Genomic DNA, 16,626 nt, shown 5'->3' with positions numbered 1-16,626 from the left:
TCTTCATTTAATTTTAGGCACTTCCTATACACTGCAAGTTATATAATAGAAATTTATTATGAGTATTATTTGACTGTATTGCTGACTGTTGTACGGCGACCTTGAGTGCCCTGAAAGGCGCCTTATAAATAAAATGTATTATTATTATTATTATTATTATTATTATTATTTGACATTTTTTTGTTATTTTCTAAATTTAATGTAAATGCCATAAAAATAATATATAAAAATACAATAAATTACTAAAGATATTAGCAGATAAGTTATAATCTGTAAATTAATATAGTGGGGAAATATAGATTTAATTGCTTTCAAATGTTAAATTACTTTTAATCTAAAGAACAAAGAATAACTACAAAGTTGTTTACTATAATTTGACGGCAACTTTTGCTGCCAGACTTCCTACCGTATGTTAATTTTGTTTTTGGCACAGAATAAATAATAGATTGGATTAATCGTCACATAAATTTATAATGAAAAGAACCAATAGTTTTTGCCTTACCTTTACAACTATGTTGTACAATCAGCTTTCCTTTACAATGACATTTGTTGTTAGATAACTAACATTTCAGACTCCAAATGAATTGGCTTAGATGTTTTTGCCATTTCGTCTTATTTTTACCACCTGTCAGCTCCTCAGATATCTTCCTCTCCCTGTTGCGCTCCACCAGCCGCAGTAATTACTTCGGTGAGCTTTTCTGTTATTGAAATCAATAGAAATGATGGACATTGATCTAGAAATATCAAAAAAGATTTACCGGTGGCAGATTTATTGCATTGCCTTGTTGAATTTTTTTCAGTTTTCTGAGCAGGGCAGACATACTCTCTGACATTTCCATTATTTCTGTTTCAAGCAGTCACAACATACAGTGTGCCAATACAAGTACACACACTCCAGTTCTGTGGATTGGTTGAAAGATGGGGATATTGAGCCGTATAGGTAACCTGAAGCTATGTGTATGTACAGTACAGTCGTATAAACTGTTTGAATTCCATTATCATGTCACTATTTCTATCTGATCATGCATGCATCCATCCATCCAATTTTATTTAACAGAATAATCCATGTCTAACATCTTTGTTGCTGTCGGTGTTGGCCAACATTACCAGGTAGAAGAGTGACTGAGTAACTGTTTACAGACCATCACTGTCACCGAGCTTTACAGTGATGGTCATACGGCAGAGGATGTTTTCAGTGATGGAAACCATAGAAAGTATATAAATATGGACGACATGACGGAAGCCACAGCATCTTTTTCGCCATCTGCATTATAGGTTATAAATACTGTTACCTTCATTTTAGTGAATGGGGCGTGTGCCAACTATGAGTCACGTCTCATAATATTTCTCAAATATGATTTCTCTATTTTCAGTCAGTTCTTGTCACACTGTATGTTCAAGTGTTCATTGTTGCTTTTAATTAGTTATTCGATGCTAGAAAAATGGGATGGAACATTCATGATTGACAGCTGAGACAGACTCACGATTGGTCAAGCGTGTGTCTCTCTACGAAAACTCCAGATGCTCAAGATGGCAGCGTTTGTATCTGGTTTGTTGTTGCTACATGTTATGATAGTGGGAGGAAGGAGAGTCATCCATCTTTATTTACAGTCCATGGCGGAAACAAACACCGTCCAATATTTTCAGTTGGACTTATAAAATATACCTCTTAATGAGATAGAATAATACTCAAAATGGTCAACTCCAAACACGGCCACTGTATGACGACGCACACATTCAAACAGAGATCACACAAACACTAATCAACCTACCCCTTTATGCACAAGAGTTACATAAACACACACACACACACACCAAGGTGGTTGCCCCCCCGCTCCACCCCAGGTGTGACTGACTGCTGCAATCGCAGGTTTGAGCGGCTGCCTTGTAGTCATTAAAATGTCAGCCGTGTCTTGACATTTACTTCATTTCCCATTTACAAGAGAGAAGAAAAGTCTCAAACAATCTGACACACTCACTCACTGCGGAGAGGAAAATGCAAGGATGCATATAAAACGTCTCATATTCTGTATTCACTCAGTCCACTATGACATTTCGCGGTGTATGGATTCCAGTGTCCAGCTCATGATGTCCTCGTGCAGCCTTGTTCCAATGTCAAACTTTGATTTATTTTCTTCTCGCTTCTCTCTTTTTCATTGTCTGTGTTATCTGCTGCTGTGTCCCGTCTGGGATGGCTGAGGAGCTGCCCTGAAAAGGCCTTTAAGCCCGGGCAGAGAGACAGAGGGACGAGGGGTGGAAGAGTCTTTGGGAGAAGATAAGTTGGAGTTGGAGCTGACAGCAAGGAAAATTTCCTTCTGGGGTCTCCGTCGAGCTGCGTTCCCAACTGATTTGTGGGGTTGTGATTGTGACGTATTATCTGGTGAAAGAGGTCAAAGGGAGGATTTACTGATGGCAGGCGGAGGCCCACTATCACAACCAGTCCAGAGGAGCACAGGAGAGTCAGAGCACCAGAGAACACAGTGCACAGAAATCTGTAGAACCAGCAGTGAATAAAAAGACTGCAGTCATTGTTTGTCGTTGTCAAGCTACAGTTTTAACTTCGTATGATCTCTTCATCTAGTCTGGGTACTAACTCACCCACATGGTGCTGTTGCTATCTGGTTAAACTGGTGTTGTTGGGACCTCTGTTGTTGGATATTCATTTCCCAAAATGATTTCCAGTGAGTCAGACTCACTCATGCCGGATTTACTCAATTTCATCTATTTTAGTACTGGATAATATTATAATATTTAATAGTATAAAGATAAAAAATGTTTAAACAAACAGAAGATTGCTGGAGGCTTAAAGACTCGATCAGACTAAGATAAGCTAATCCTCTATTAGTCCCACAACGGGGAAATTATTAAACGAAGCGAGAATAAATGTTTCCCATCTTCACAGTGATCTGGCATTTTGACTTGTTCTTCAGTTATTACACTTGTTGTTTACTGCTCTGGTTCAGTGGCTCATTAATAATACCCTCCACCTCGGTGAATCATTATTATTACGCTGCTCCACAGAGCAGCTTCCAATGATGCGATCAAAGCGACAGTCAGACACATGTTCTCGCCCGTATCTCATCACCCTGTCACACTTATAATCAGTGATTTGGACTTTACTGACACACATGGTGAAACAATGGAGAGAAAAAAAGCAATAAGGCATTAGGAATTGAGGAATCGAACATACTCAGGGGAGATAAAGTCAAAAGCTCAGTCATAATGTCAGAGTTACATTTTAATAAAGCAAAGGGGATGCTGTGCATTTGTATGTGTAGTTGTGTGTGAAGTTGAGGACAGTAAAGCTCTGATGTATAATGGAGGCTAAACTGGCCATTTTAAAAGGTAACACACTCGTAAAGATGGTGTGTGTGTGTGTGTGTGTGTGTGTGTGTGTGTGTGTGTGTGTGTGTGTGTGTGTGTGTGTGTGTGTGTGCGTGTGTGTGCGAGAGTATGTTGTGAAGATCAATGTGGCTCTTTACTTGTCCGATATATGATAAATAAGTTAGTAGAAAAAGTTTCTCCCCTCTGCTAAAAGAAAAGACACAATCTGGTAGTGGTATCTAAGTAGAGATTTGTGCCTCTGCAGTGGGTTTGGATCCGGGCCCTGAGTTTCTCCTCTATCTCTGGAGTAAATACAGAGCCTGCAGCCAGATAGGCTTCCCAGTCACACTGTTTTGCCTTAATTAACACAGGGCCGGGCTGAAGTATGGTGCCTACCCATTTTAAACCCTAGCAGTAAAAAGGGGCATTATCTGTGCCAAAAAATCAATCTATCACTGGCATTGTTTATTTTTCCGCTGCTGATTAGCATTTTGGTGATGGAGGATGCACTGCTTATTATTGCAGCCAGATAACCTAGAGACAGAGATCGGACAGTGTGCTACAGGTGTTCACAGACAGACAGAAAGTAATGCAGCTTTTAACGTTTCTTTTAATATGCAAGCTAGTAAAAAATGAAAGACACAACCAAAGTAACCAAAAGGTTCATAATGATTAAGAGAGAAAATCATCAGGAAATTAAGTGATGATGAAAATCAGGTTGAGTTAGAATAAAGGCTGCCATGTCCATCCCTGGTAGTGAGCCTGCTTAACAATCAACAACAAGTATAATGTGTAATGAGTGTAGTCAGAAATATTGTGAATACTGCCTTAGCGTGTCACAGAAAGCAGAAGTGAAATTGGATTTTGGGTCTAACCAATTACCATCATGACAGAAATGTGTATTTTTGTAATATAAGCTCTGCATATAAACATGAAACTTGTATAAAAGTTGTTGAATTGACAGACTGTGGCTACTGGGACACAGATTATTTGTCTCCAACGTACTGTTTGTCCTTTAGATGTCATTGAATCTATTTATTTCATTTAACTTAAGCAACATTTGAGCTGAGTCAGTTGTTTCTCTCAGAAAGTTAAAACCCTCCTAATCGCATTCATGAGCACACAGAGTTTACACGCACGCACACACACACACACACACACACACACACACACACACACACACACACACACACACACACACACACACACACACACACACACACACACACACACACACACACACACACACACACACACACACACACACACACACACACTCAAATGCACACAAAGTTAACTCTTCTTCAAACAGCTCAAACACTACACACAGAATCATATTTTCAGTCCATATCAGTTTTTAGCTCCCCCAAACCACCTCATCACAACATTGGCAGCCTTCCGTCCTCCTTCATAATTCAACTGCTCCTGCCTGAATTTACACTTTCTCACAAATACTAAACCCGATTGGTCGATGATGAGGTAGTGTTGTGTCTGTCCCTCTGACCTTGAGCGGTATATGTGCCTGATTTTGATTAATGAGCATGCATCAAGCTCCATTAGCTTGAAGTGCATATAGGGTCATTATTGATATTTATCTTACATTCAGTTATTACAAGGATAGATTGTATTATTAAGTGGTAAAGTCACGTGGTTAGCTTGTGTGAACAGACCCCCTCCCCCCCGTCTCTAATAGGGGATTGTGTGCCACTGTGTGATTTGTTAGTTTACAGATGCTCCAGTTTAATGACGCTTGATGATTGTGATCTGTGGAACCTCATCTTGTGTCCGCCCAATGTGTTCAGACACAAGTGGAAGTGGCTCACAGCATTGCCTGTAGTTTATGCCTCAAATAATGTTTGCATGATGAGGATGTTCATACTACAGTGGCAAGTAACACATTTGTATTTGCTCCAATCAAACAGAAAGACTACTTTTTCTCAATGCATATACAATACCGACTAGACAACACACTGACATCAGACACACGTCCGTCTATAAATGCACACGTTCAGATGTGAAAGTGATGTAGCAGCAGATACTGTCAATAGATTACTTTAATGGTCACTGTTTCTATAAAGTAAAACTGATATATAGGGATATATTCCATTTACTTTCACTTATGTAGGAGACTTTGAAAGCTGTTATACTACATACAGCCTGACGTTTGGCTGTTATTTTTTACTGCATGTTATTTGTTTAATATCATGGTTGATTGAATCTGTTTAAACAGCCGGCTGATCCAAACTACTGGAGGACAATTTATTGATCAAGCCATTGTCTTAGATTTTGTAGCTGTGGATGTCAGAAAGAATTTATTGATGTGAGAAGGCTTTGGTGGAAAAGCAATTTATGGCTGGCTTGAGAAAAATAATAAGGCTTTATTTTATAAAAGCTTGTGCTCTTTATGTCTACACTTGATATCATAATGTGTGGTTCAAGCATGATGGCAAATATAGGAGGAGAAGTGGACTCCCATTTCAGGGCTTTTATGTGATTATATGAACCCGTATAAATCGTTGTCTGCACTTTCCACATTAGGTTCAGAGGTTTCCCGATCTTATCCTCAGATGATCATCCCTTAACAAAGCCCACTTGATCTTGACACATCGGGAAATAAAGCAATTACACTTGATCTTATACTTTTAGTGAGCCTGCCCTTTTCTAAAGCTTTACTGGATACAAGTGGAGGCTGAGAGGAAAAACCCACTCTCTGTTATTTGGCCTTGTCCTTAATCCGATTAAAAACTGTTTATCTTGCCCGTTCCTCCTCTGCAGTCGCATTAATATTTTACCGTGTTTTGTGGTCACAGTAATGAACACTAGTGGCCGCGTTCAATACTGATTTTGTATATTTAATTTGTTCTGTAACTTCATCTTCCCAGGGGCCGTCTCAAGCTTCCATCATCCCTCTCTGTCATCCCTCGCTCCAGTGCTTTTATCTACTAATGTTTGTCTTTCTGTTTCTAAGCTCCTGTTTTTCTACCATACAGAACAGAGGTCAAATAGAAGAAACAATCAGTTTTTAATGGCCGGAGAGTGATGGTCATTTTTCTAATAGCAGGCACCAGTCTATCCTCTGGGAATAGTTGTGGAAGTGCTCATTTATACGGTTTTGAATTGGATTATTTGCTGTCGGAAGCTGGGTAGAGAAAACACCAGGGAGCAAAAAGCAAATACGACACAAACATGTAAATCCGACCTTATACAAGGACCTTTCACTGGCAACATATTTTCCTTAACCTGCACGGTGAACGGCTGAAAAATGTGGACGCAGGTCACACAAATATCCTCATTGGGCTCTGTAGCAAATAATTAGAGGCTACCTTCTTCTCTGTGACAGGGTTTGCTGGCAAAGTGGCCTGTTCCCTTGGACTATCTGTATTATCCAATCAGTGCTGGCCTCCATCCAGTATCGGAGGATGAAAAAGACTGTTTCATCCTTTTCTCTTCTTTTCGACTTTTGTCTGAAGGCACGTTGCGCTTGGAGTACAAAGAGATGCTGAGCCAAAGACTGTGGTTCAAGGCAGGGAAAGATGTCAGACACCTTTCTTGTAATGATTTTTATTTAACTCGTGCTGTACTGTTATTAGAAGCTCCACTGAATGTGTTGAAGCAATTAAACAGGAAATACAGGTTTTAAAACACCAGGACCCTGTAACAAACAACCGTATTGGTATTTATCCACGGTCGATAATTATAAATCTAATAATCCCTTTTTAAACGTGTTTTTAATTCAGACTGATTCCATCTCACGACTCTGCGTCAGACAGAACTGCATGGCATCCACTCGCGGGGACGTGTTCAACTGCAGCTAAACTATGAAGTCTGACCGTTCTTCTGGACAGTTAAAACTTTATGGCCAATAGCATGAGCGAGCATTTGCACAGCTATTAAATATAGCAACAGAGCAAAAAACTAAGTAAAAGAGCTCTAATTTTATACCGAGATGTGCAAAAAATGTTTGGTTAATTATCAAACTGTGGGGGGACAAATTTAAATATGTCGCAAAGTCACAGTCTAGCAAAGTTTTGGAAATCACTGCTTTGACATGGCAAGAAAGGACATTAGCCTCTTGGAGAGGAGAAGTTTTATCTTTTATTCTATCTTCTTTGTCTTTACTGCATTTTTCTTTTGCATTGTTTTTATTTTCTGTTTATCCATAAATATTTTTAAAGCTCTTTGGATAAACTCCTTTTTGTTTTTAATGTGCTGAATAAATCTATCGAACTAGACTTGAATTGACTAGAGCGGCACAACTGTTGGCCTTTTCTATTCGACTTCACATTAGTTTTTAATGTGCTTGCTGGCTCTTTCTGTGCCAAGACTGATTTTGTATTTGCCATTGTTCACATAAAACCATGATGAACATGATGAAAATTTCAGATTCAGAATACTGCCATAAGAAAAAACCAATAGCCCTGCATCATATAATAAATGCCCAATTGGCAGATTCAATCACAATACTCTGAGCTTGGCTGCGGTGAGCTGCTTAGTGTCAGGAAAAATACATAATCAAGCAGAAGGCAACCAGGGGACGGCAATAAGGCAGAAGAAGTAATATGAAAAATAACAGTCATTGCACTGCTGCTGTTTTAAATTAGTTTCGGTTTTGTGGAGCCGAACAAAGAGCCCCCATGAAGAGCACTTCAGCGTTTTTCTTTTCTGCTGTCATTCACGCCACGTTCTTTGTCAAGTTTACTCTCACTGAAATCTTTGTCCCTCACTTCTAAATGTGATCGCTACGACAGTATGAAGTCGCATTTGTATTGACTCTGCCAGCAGGTAAATGTCCTGACCTTAACTTCTACCAGCTCCACCACACTAAGGATCTGTATGTAACGGTCGTAAAGGTTTCAACAGTGGCTCACATGCATTTCTCTTTCCGAGCAGATATTGACTCACAGATTTAATTATCTCTACCCCGGCAATTAATAGCCTGTGATTAATAGGTATCGCTTTCAATTTGCATAAATCTCCATTCTCTCCTCCCATACTTGTGGTCCTGCAGCCCCTGCTAATAGATGATACATGTCACCAAACACACCATTATTGAACTTTATTTTCTTCTATTATGCAGTAGAACAGCACTAATTGGACAACACTTCATAATTCTGCAAATTGTACTTTAATAAACTACACTGATTTTAACAATCATCTACTTTTTACACTGTATTGTAATCTCACGCTAATAAAAGCTCCATTGCCGTAGCATACTGTTAGTCGAACATCCTTTCTATATGATATTCATCTTATTGTCTTCATTAACATATTGACACTTTAAGATTTCATGAAGAAAACATGTATTTCAGATACAAATCTCTAAATGGAGGTACGTTGTAGTTTGGAACGAACATACTTTTTGGTTATCTCAAAGTAATGCACATTTCCAAAAAAAACCATTATAATCTCTCTTTCTGTTTCTGTAAGTGAAACCAAAATTATATATCTGAGCGGGTGTATCCCATGACAATAAATGTCTATACTCTAAGATGTGATCCTGAAGTTAGCGTGCTCATTTCAAAAATATATTTTTATCCCATTTGGTGACAGCCCTTATTTCCTGTGCCTAAAAATATTTGATCAATATGTGACCACTACCCTGCCCTTTGTATTCTCTACAGTGGATCTATTTGATTTATTTCATAATGCAGAGTAATGTTACCATGATGGTAACCATTACCAATTCGAATTTTAAAAAGGCAATCCACACACTGACACATACATCATACCTCTCTTTAAGCCAGTATCAATGCTATACCCTCGTAAATCAAATGAGTCCCTCAAAGAATTAAGAGTCTTTTCACTGTGTTTTTATCTAAAAGCATCTGGTGAAGATATCATCGCACTAATTTAACTCTCGCGTAGTCTCTCTTTATTCTGCTGCTTTTTTCTCATTTATCTGCACATGGAATTATAATACTAATCACCATGGTCCTAGAAATCGTTATCAGATCTCAGTTCATTCTAGCACATTGGCCAATGTCAATGTCAGCGCCAATGTCACTGCACTGTCGAGTTTGTCGAGTCTGTGATGTTTTCTGAATGAGAATAAGAAAATAAGTTAATGGGAGTAATGTAGATAGCAAACTGTGAGACGAGTAAGGAAGAGAGAGGAGAATGGGCAAATACAGGATGTGCAGAGTGATGGGAGACTGGGGTTCAGGTCGACCACAAACCAGAGGGTTGTTGGTTCGATTCCCAGTTTCTTCTGTCCACTGGCTGAAGAGTCCTTCAGCATTATACTGACGCTTAAGTGTCCTGATGGTTGTTGTTGTGTGAAAGAGTTGTATATCATTTTAATCTGCTTTGGATTTTCCTATTTTTGAGAACGCACCTGACCAGGGGAATTTCCTGCTGTGTTTTATCATATGTATTATATGTATAAGGCAAACTTTGGACTCCAGATCCCATTGTCTGGACATTTTCTGGAGTTCATACCTGGAAACAGATTTACTGTAAAGCCTTTTGAATGGGTGATGAGACTTTAAGAGCACTACATAGATATAGCCCCTTTACCACCCCTCATTGTGATGGCTTGACTTTGCTTTGAACTAATGAGCCATAGCAGAAAAGTTCTAGGTTCTAGAATAATCCTTAGTTTTTGTGTGCCAGCTCTTTCTTAGACTGGCGTCCTGTCCGGGGTGTAACCCGCCCCTCACCCTGCAGTATCAGCCGGGATCGGCTCCATTCCCTTGGTGTAGCTGATGGATGCCCACTTTACTTTTAAATGAATCAAACTCTTCGCTCTCTTAGTTATCATTCTTTGGAGCTCCCTCTTTCATCTCCCCGCTCCTGCCTTTGCTTCTAACCTTCTCCTCTTATCAGTGTCACAACATCTTTCTTCTTTCTTCTCCACGGTTCAGTCATGCTGTCATTCTCCTCTCAGCCTTCCATCATGTCTTATGTGACTTCTCCTGGAATCCTTTATTCTACGTATTATGCATATGTCGTTCATCTATGGTGTTAGGTCACATTTCATATTCAGGATTCCACTGAATCTCTTTTGTATTCTAGTATTTGTTTCTGTGACTGCAGGTGTGTGCATGCTGGTGCATACGCTCAGACGGCTTACTTCTCCATCTTAAAAAGCCTTCAACTTGCCCCTCTCATTCTTTTATCTATCATTTTGTGATAGCCGAGGTGTCATATTCAAGTGAGGAGTTAAGTCATGCAACCTCGAGCATTGATATAAGGAACTGAGGCCAAGACCCCAATCAATACGCTAAAACTTCAGTAGGACGGTTGGCGTCCCCCTCAGTGGTCTTTGGCTTGTGTGAATTTTTATGACTTCACAGAGAAAAGAAATGGCCAGGCTTTCATTCCCAGAGGATGAGTTTCCTGTATGATTGTATAGAAATAAGTCTTGCCACCTTTATATGTATGTGTGGCTCTGTACGTGAAAGCCTAGTGAGTAAGGCTATTAGGGTATTATTAGGGTACGTTTTTTGAAAAATATTGAACTTCACGCAATGACTCGTGTTCATTTATTCAACATTTATATAACACTGTTAAGAATATGAGTTCAGGAGGGAAGGTGACTATGTCGTATTTTAAAGGATCAAGAAAAAAAAACATTTGTGAGGCTTAGGCTATTTAATTTTGTGATTTACCTTCAATAACAAAACATGTAAACAGAAAAACAGAGTGTGATGAGGCCAGGACCAATTAAATGTTCACATCAGTCACCAGCTGTGGCTCAAAAACAACCCATTAGGCCCCCAGTGGAGACAAGGCCACTCTCAAGATGTTTCCAGCCTCCTGCTAATGACTCGTACAGTGTGACTTGATCTCTTTGTGAGAAACAGACATATAATTTTCTAAAATCCAGTGTACCTCACTCATGCTCATGCTGTTTTCTGCTCTGTTTCATATTTCTATATTTCCTTCTATTGTCTCTGTTTAACTTAAACTGTCAAGTTCCAAAACTTCCTCCACCTTCATTTGTTTTCTGTCAGCTGACGCTGGGTTTGTGCTTCGGTATCTGTCACCTTGAACGCTACTCAGCTGAGCCTTGGCGCCACTGCGTTAAAATCACCCCAGAGATCAATGTGGACAAATGTGGGGCTGATGCACCAAAATAGTTGCCATCAAGTTTCTCGTACTGCAGGAAACCCCTCCTACAGTTTATTTAGTGTATATTTCTTAACATACAATTAGAAAAAGGTTTATTTTTACATTTCTTCCATAATTTTCTACTTTTTATTGCCTATTTCATTGATAATTGAGATAACAACCTCTTTATTTGCATGTGTATCTTGAATCAAATTGTGCTTTTAAAGCTCCCTGAAGCTGCATTGTTTTTGGATTCGTTCTGCCCCCCGATGGTCATAAAATGCACAATGCAGGTGTAATTGATTAGAAAGGCAGCGTGTACTGCCCCCATCCTGAGAGGAAATGATCTTCACTGAGACTTTTGTTTAAGAAAATGATAATGCAGATGCATGATTTCACGATAGAATAACAGTTCATGGATTGTGTCTACACATAAACTATAATAGTGACCGCATTTACTGTCACCCTGGTTGTTTTTGCTCCTGCTCTCCCACTGTTCCTCTCTCAGTGTGATGCCCAGGAAAGGAAGCCTCGGCCATGAGAGCAAACAAAGTAACTGGTGCTCATGGGAGATGAAGGGCGTGCTCTCAGTCAGCCCTGTTTGTTGATCTGAAGGCCTCCTCTACTCTTATGAATAAAGGATCTTATGTTTAATATTCCTCGTAACTCGTTGTAACTTCTGAAGTGTTCAGTGCTTTTACCGTATGTCCTCTATTGTCCATGTCACCTTCACTGTGACACAATGATAACAGAATTATGGTCTCGGGACAAAGCTACCGCTGCTGTTAAACACACATGCATGCTTTAAATAGAGAGGAAGGAAAGTGAGTGACTGTCCTCTCCTGTTTCACTCCTCTTTGTTTTTTGGATGATGAATTGAGACAATATAACCCCTGAAAGGGGGAGTTGTAAAAGACCATTTGAGATGTTTTCAGTATGCCGACAGTAACAGGGGGAGTTGATCTATCTCCTGGGTTTTCTCTCTTACCTCCTCCTGCTCCCCCCTACAGATAATTAAATTTGATGTGAACACAGCACTGTTCTTTTGTCAACATATTCAAATAAAAATACAATAGCAGCACTGTCGAGGAGGTGAACGGTGCAGAGAGACTGAATTTGAATTGAGTTTTCTTGAACTGAAAATACAGTTTGGAGAAAGTTACGCCTTTGTGCAGGATGTTTTTTTGTATAACGTGGTTACACATGTTTATGTATAGCTGCGACACCATCTGAGGTAGAATTTACATAAACCGACTAAATTTTCATTTTTCTTTGTGCTATTCTATTTTCACAAATAGTCCAAAACAATTTCCTACCCTTGATTTACCTGAAGCTGAAATGTATACTGTTATTATAACTATATTTATTACTATAAATATTCTAAGTAGTCCATCTTGCTTTTTGCTTTGCACTAGGTTTGCACTAAAGTGAATAATTAAATGTCACTGGGCATATTTGTGTGTAATTGTGTGTCTACATGAATGCCTACCGGACACATCTGTTCAGGGAAGATAAATAACGAGTGATATTCTTTATAAGGTCCTCATATGAAGATTTAATGAGCCATGCGGGATGTTTAGTAGTTTTAACTTGGAGGTCCTGAGATGCCTTACCAGTGAAATGTGAGCGACTGAGACCAAACCAGACTGTGAAGATGAGTCTCTCAGTTTAATGGTGAGATAATAACTTTGTTTAGATTTACTTCTTCTGCCACCCTTACCTGAAAGTCAAAAGTACTTAAATGTCTTGTTAAGTTTTTAATCATCGTCTCGTCGTTATCTTTTACTGGCAGAAGTTTCTTAAAAGAGCAACAGGGTGATATTTACAATTGGATGTAAAATGTAAAAGGTTATGAAGCATTAGCTAGCCCGCTAATCAGTTTGTGTGTGTTTGTGGTCCAGTTATTACTCAAGCTGTGGGGACCTAAATCTGTTAATACAGTCACATTACACAACATGGGGGCTGATCTTTCATATTCGGACAAGGAGTTTGTGTTGGCAAACAGTCATTGATGACCAACGTTGTTTTGTTCGTCTTTTTCATTCATTCTCCTGTTGTCACACAACTTTATTGACACTCGCAGCATGTATCTGCATCTTCTTTATCTGCCTTAAACGCTCAGCGCTGATCCATCTAACTCTACAGTGTGTCTGAAGCAGAATTATGGCCACTGCATATTGTAGCTTTTCAGACTGTAACCACATTTGTGCAACCAGACCGTGGTGTGACCCTGGGACTTTAGGGGTCGTTTAAGAAGCTCTGAGAGAGAATAAAGTATATAAGTAGATAAAAGAGAATTTTTTCAGGATCAGGAGTGGTTTCTTAAATCGAGTTTCAGTTCAGCCTGTGTGGCTGAGGAGCAGCGTTTGCACTATCGACACCCCAATCCACTAAAAATGCCTTGATGTCCCTGCTGTATCCAGGTGATTTCCATCAGCACTGCCGGAGAGCTCGAGGTTCAAACCCTGGTTTTCTAAAGGCATGCTAAGTTTATCTACAACTCTAAATGAGTGGTATAGCTTATGAATGTGGGGGGGGGGGGGGGGGGATGATTACAAGCATGATTGTTTGGGTTGTTTCTACGTTGGAGTTGGATCGCTCGTATAGTTGAATGCATAAGTCCACACAGTGCCAAATGTGACCAGATCCAATTTGTGTGTCCGTGAGTGAGAAACATATCGCCTATGTGTTTTCTCTGCGTTGTTTACTGCCATTTCCCTATCGATCGGAGTTAACAAATACTGCATGAAAGACAGAGTGAGGGTAGAGAGCAGGCAGGAGAGGCAGGAGGGTAATTCCCAGCCATGATCCAGCGTTTGATATCTGACTTGTGGATCAGATCAATACTGTGTGTTTGCTGAGAAACACACAGCCCTGCAGCCTGACTGTTAACCGCAACTTCCTCCTGGGTGTATATGAAGTCCTGCGACACCTACATACACCGCCTTCCTCTCTTCTGTTTCCCTCTCACTTTCAGTCCCATCCTCCTGTCATCCATTATGTTTTCCCCTGTCAGTTTGTTGGTTGGTCAGCAGGACTGTGCAAAAACTACTCTAATGACTTGCATACAATCTAATGCAATTGGGTGGCCAAATATCAAGGTCAAAATGACCTCATGTTACTGTGTTTCGGTTTTCAAAGGTAAAGGCCAGGGTGACCTTTATATGAAAAACATAGAAACTGCACTGGTTGGTGGAGCTATGCAACGGCAGCGTGGTAATTCTAGTTTTCATTTTGATGGATGGAAGGTTTAAGGCAATCTAAATCTGCAGAACATTAGTGTTTTCATATCTTTTCATTTTCTTTTCTTATTCTAAAGAAGATAATTAAATCCAGGAGTCGGTAAGAGGCCAAATCAAAAGCATATTGGAACCAGGGACCCAGTGCTGTTCTCTGGTTGTTTAAATCACTGTTCAGGTTTTTTGCTCATTTTTCTCCCCTTTCTCTCTATTTCTAGATCCATCTCCATGTCATCCCTCCTTTCAGTGCTCTGTTCTTATTCGTATACTTCACTGTGACACTTCTGCATAACAGGCAGATGGATGACCGGTACATCTTGGCTGCAAAGATGAATAACCCATCTCACTAGTTATCTTGTCCTGTTTCACAGTGTTTGCTCTTTGTTTTTATTTTCTGCTTCACTATCAGCATGGTGAAGCCTTAAGGTTTACATTTATTCAAACATCCTATTCTAAAGCTTACTAAACCTCACAGAGGCTCTGCGGTTGATTTAAAACCAGTGAGCAAGAAACTATATTTTTCTTGTGGACTGGGCATGTGTGGCTGTGGTGTGACTGGTTGACCAACACAGGACCGCCAGCGTGTTCAGTGATACATGAATTAGGATTTATAGCGGCAGCCATATTTCTCAGAGGGACGCAGTAACTAGAATCATCATCCGTGGGGCCATATATATTTGCTCATGGCATTTCATACTGCTGATGATTCTGCACTGGACTACATGTTCTCCTCTGTCGTGAAATAAGCAGAGAGCTGTGGCATCAACCGAAAAGGAATAAAAAGAGATGATGGGATGGGTCATGACTCAAGCCAGGCTCACATCATTAACAGAAAAATACAGAGTCCTAAATGTCTCAGGGGCACATGAGTAATTATCTTTTAAAATAAAATGTAAAATGGCTGAATAATACATCAGCACACCCCACAGACAAATTACCATAGAGATGAAATCAACACACATGTCCGAAAAGTGCTTGCTTCACGTATGCCAAGATGTATACATTTTGCCATATTTGCTGTAGAATGGAGTTATTGCAATAATGGAATACCAAAGTGACATTTTAGGTAATTCAGTAACAGTGTTAGAGATCAATGACACGTTTATTCTTCGCATTTCAAGTGTCCAGAAGACAGAATATGAAAGCAGTCACTTGTGAAAAGGAATTCTATATTTTCTTGCATTGTACAATTTTTTAATTAAACAAAGAAAGTCTCAAAATCTGTTTTCCATCTCTATATTTCTACTATAAATGGAAGACTATTGTTGTGTTTTTGTCTATCTATCTATCCATCTATCTATCTATCGTATTTGTCTGCCTGTCCCTCTGTCGACTTGTCTCTCTATCTGTCTCAAAAGATAGTCTGCCTGTCCCTCTGTCTGTCTGTTTCCCTATGATCTGTAAGTATGGGTATGTGTGGAGAGCTCTGTTTTTTTGCTCTGTCATCTCGCAGAGTGCACGATCAGCCACAGTCTGGTCCCCTCAGGGCTGTTCGGTGCAGATTGTCTCATTCAAGAGGACTTCAGCAGGGTGAATGCCTCCCCTCACATGGGGCCTCTATTGAAGGTCTCTGTTAACCACTAAGCCCCCTTGTGCTCTGAATATACAAGTGTTCTTCATGCCTTCCCTTTGGAACAACTTTGATGTCAGTTCTGCGTCTGACTCTGACATCTTTTAGCCAGGCCTGACCCCGCGGAGCCGCTGAAAGAAACGCTTAACACGACATTTTGTCTCTGTGTATCTTGTCCCATTGTGTGTGTGCCTCCCAGTGTGCAAATGGTTTCTGCCCCTGGTTTCTGACTCACTGCCCAGCAAAAGGACCTCCGTCACAGGAAGCAGTGCCGTGTGCCTGTCACAAACAATCTGGGTCATGCCAAGTGAAACAGACAAACAGGGGCCCCTCTGAGACTCATCGCAGGCCTCAGTGCAAAGTCTGAAGAGAGTCGAGAGGCAAGGATGAGGGGAGGGAGGGAGGGAGCAGCGGGAGAATCACGGGAGCATCACGGGAGCA

This window comes from Limanda limanda, chromosome 10 (genome assembly GCF_963576545.1).
Source record: "Limanda limanda chromosome 10, fLimLim1.1, whole genome shotgun sequence".
NCBI lineage: Eukaryota > Metazoa > Chordata > Actinopteri > Pleuronectiformes > Pleuronectidae > Limanda > Limanda limanda.
The sequence above is the reverse complement of the archived record's forward strand: the minus strand, read 5'-3'. Positions refer to the sequence as shown.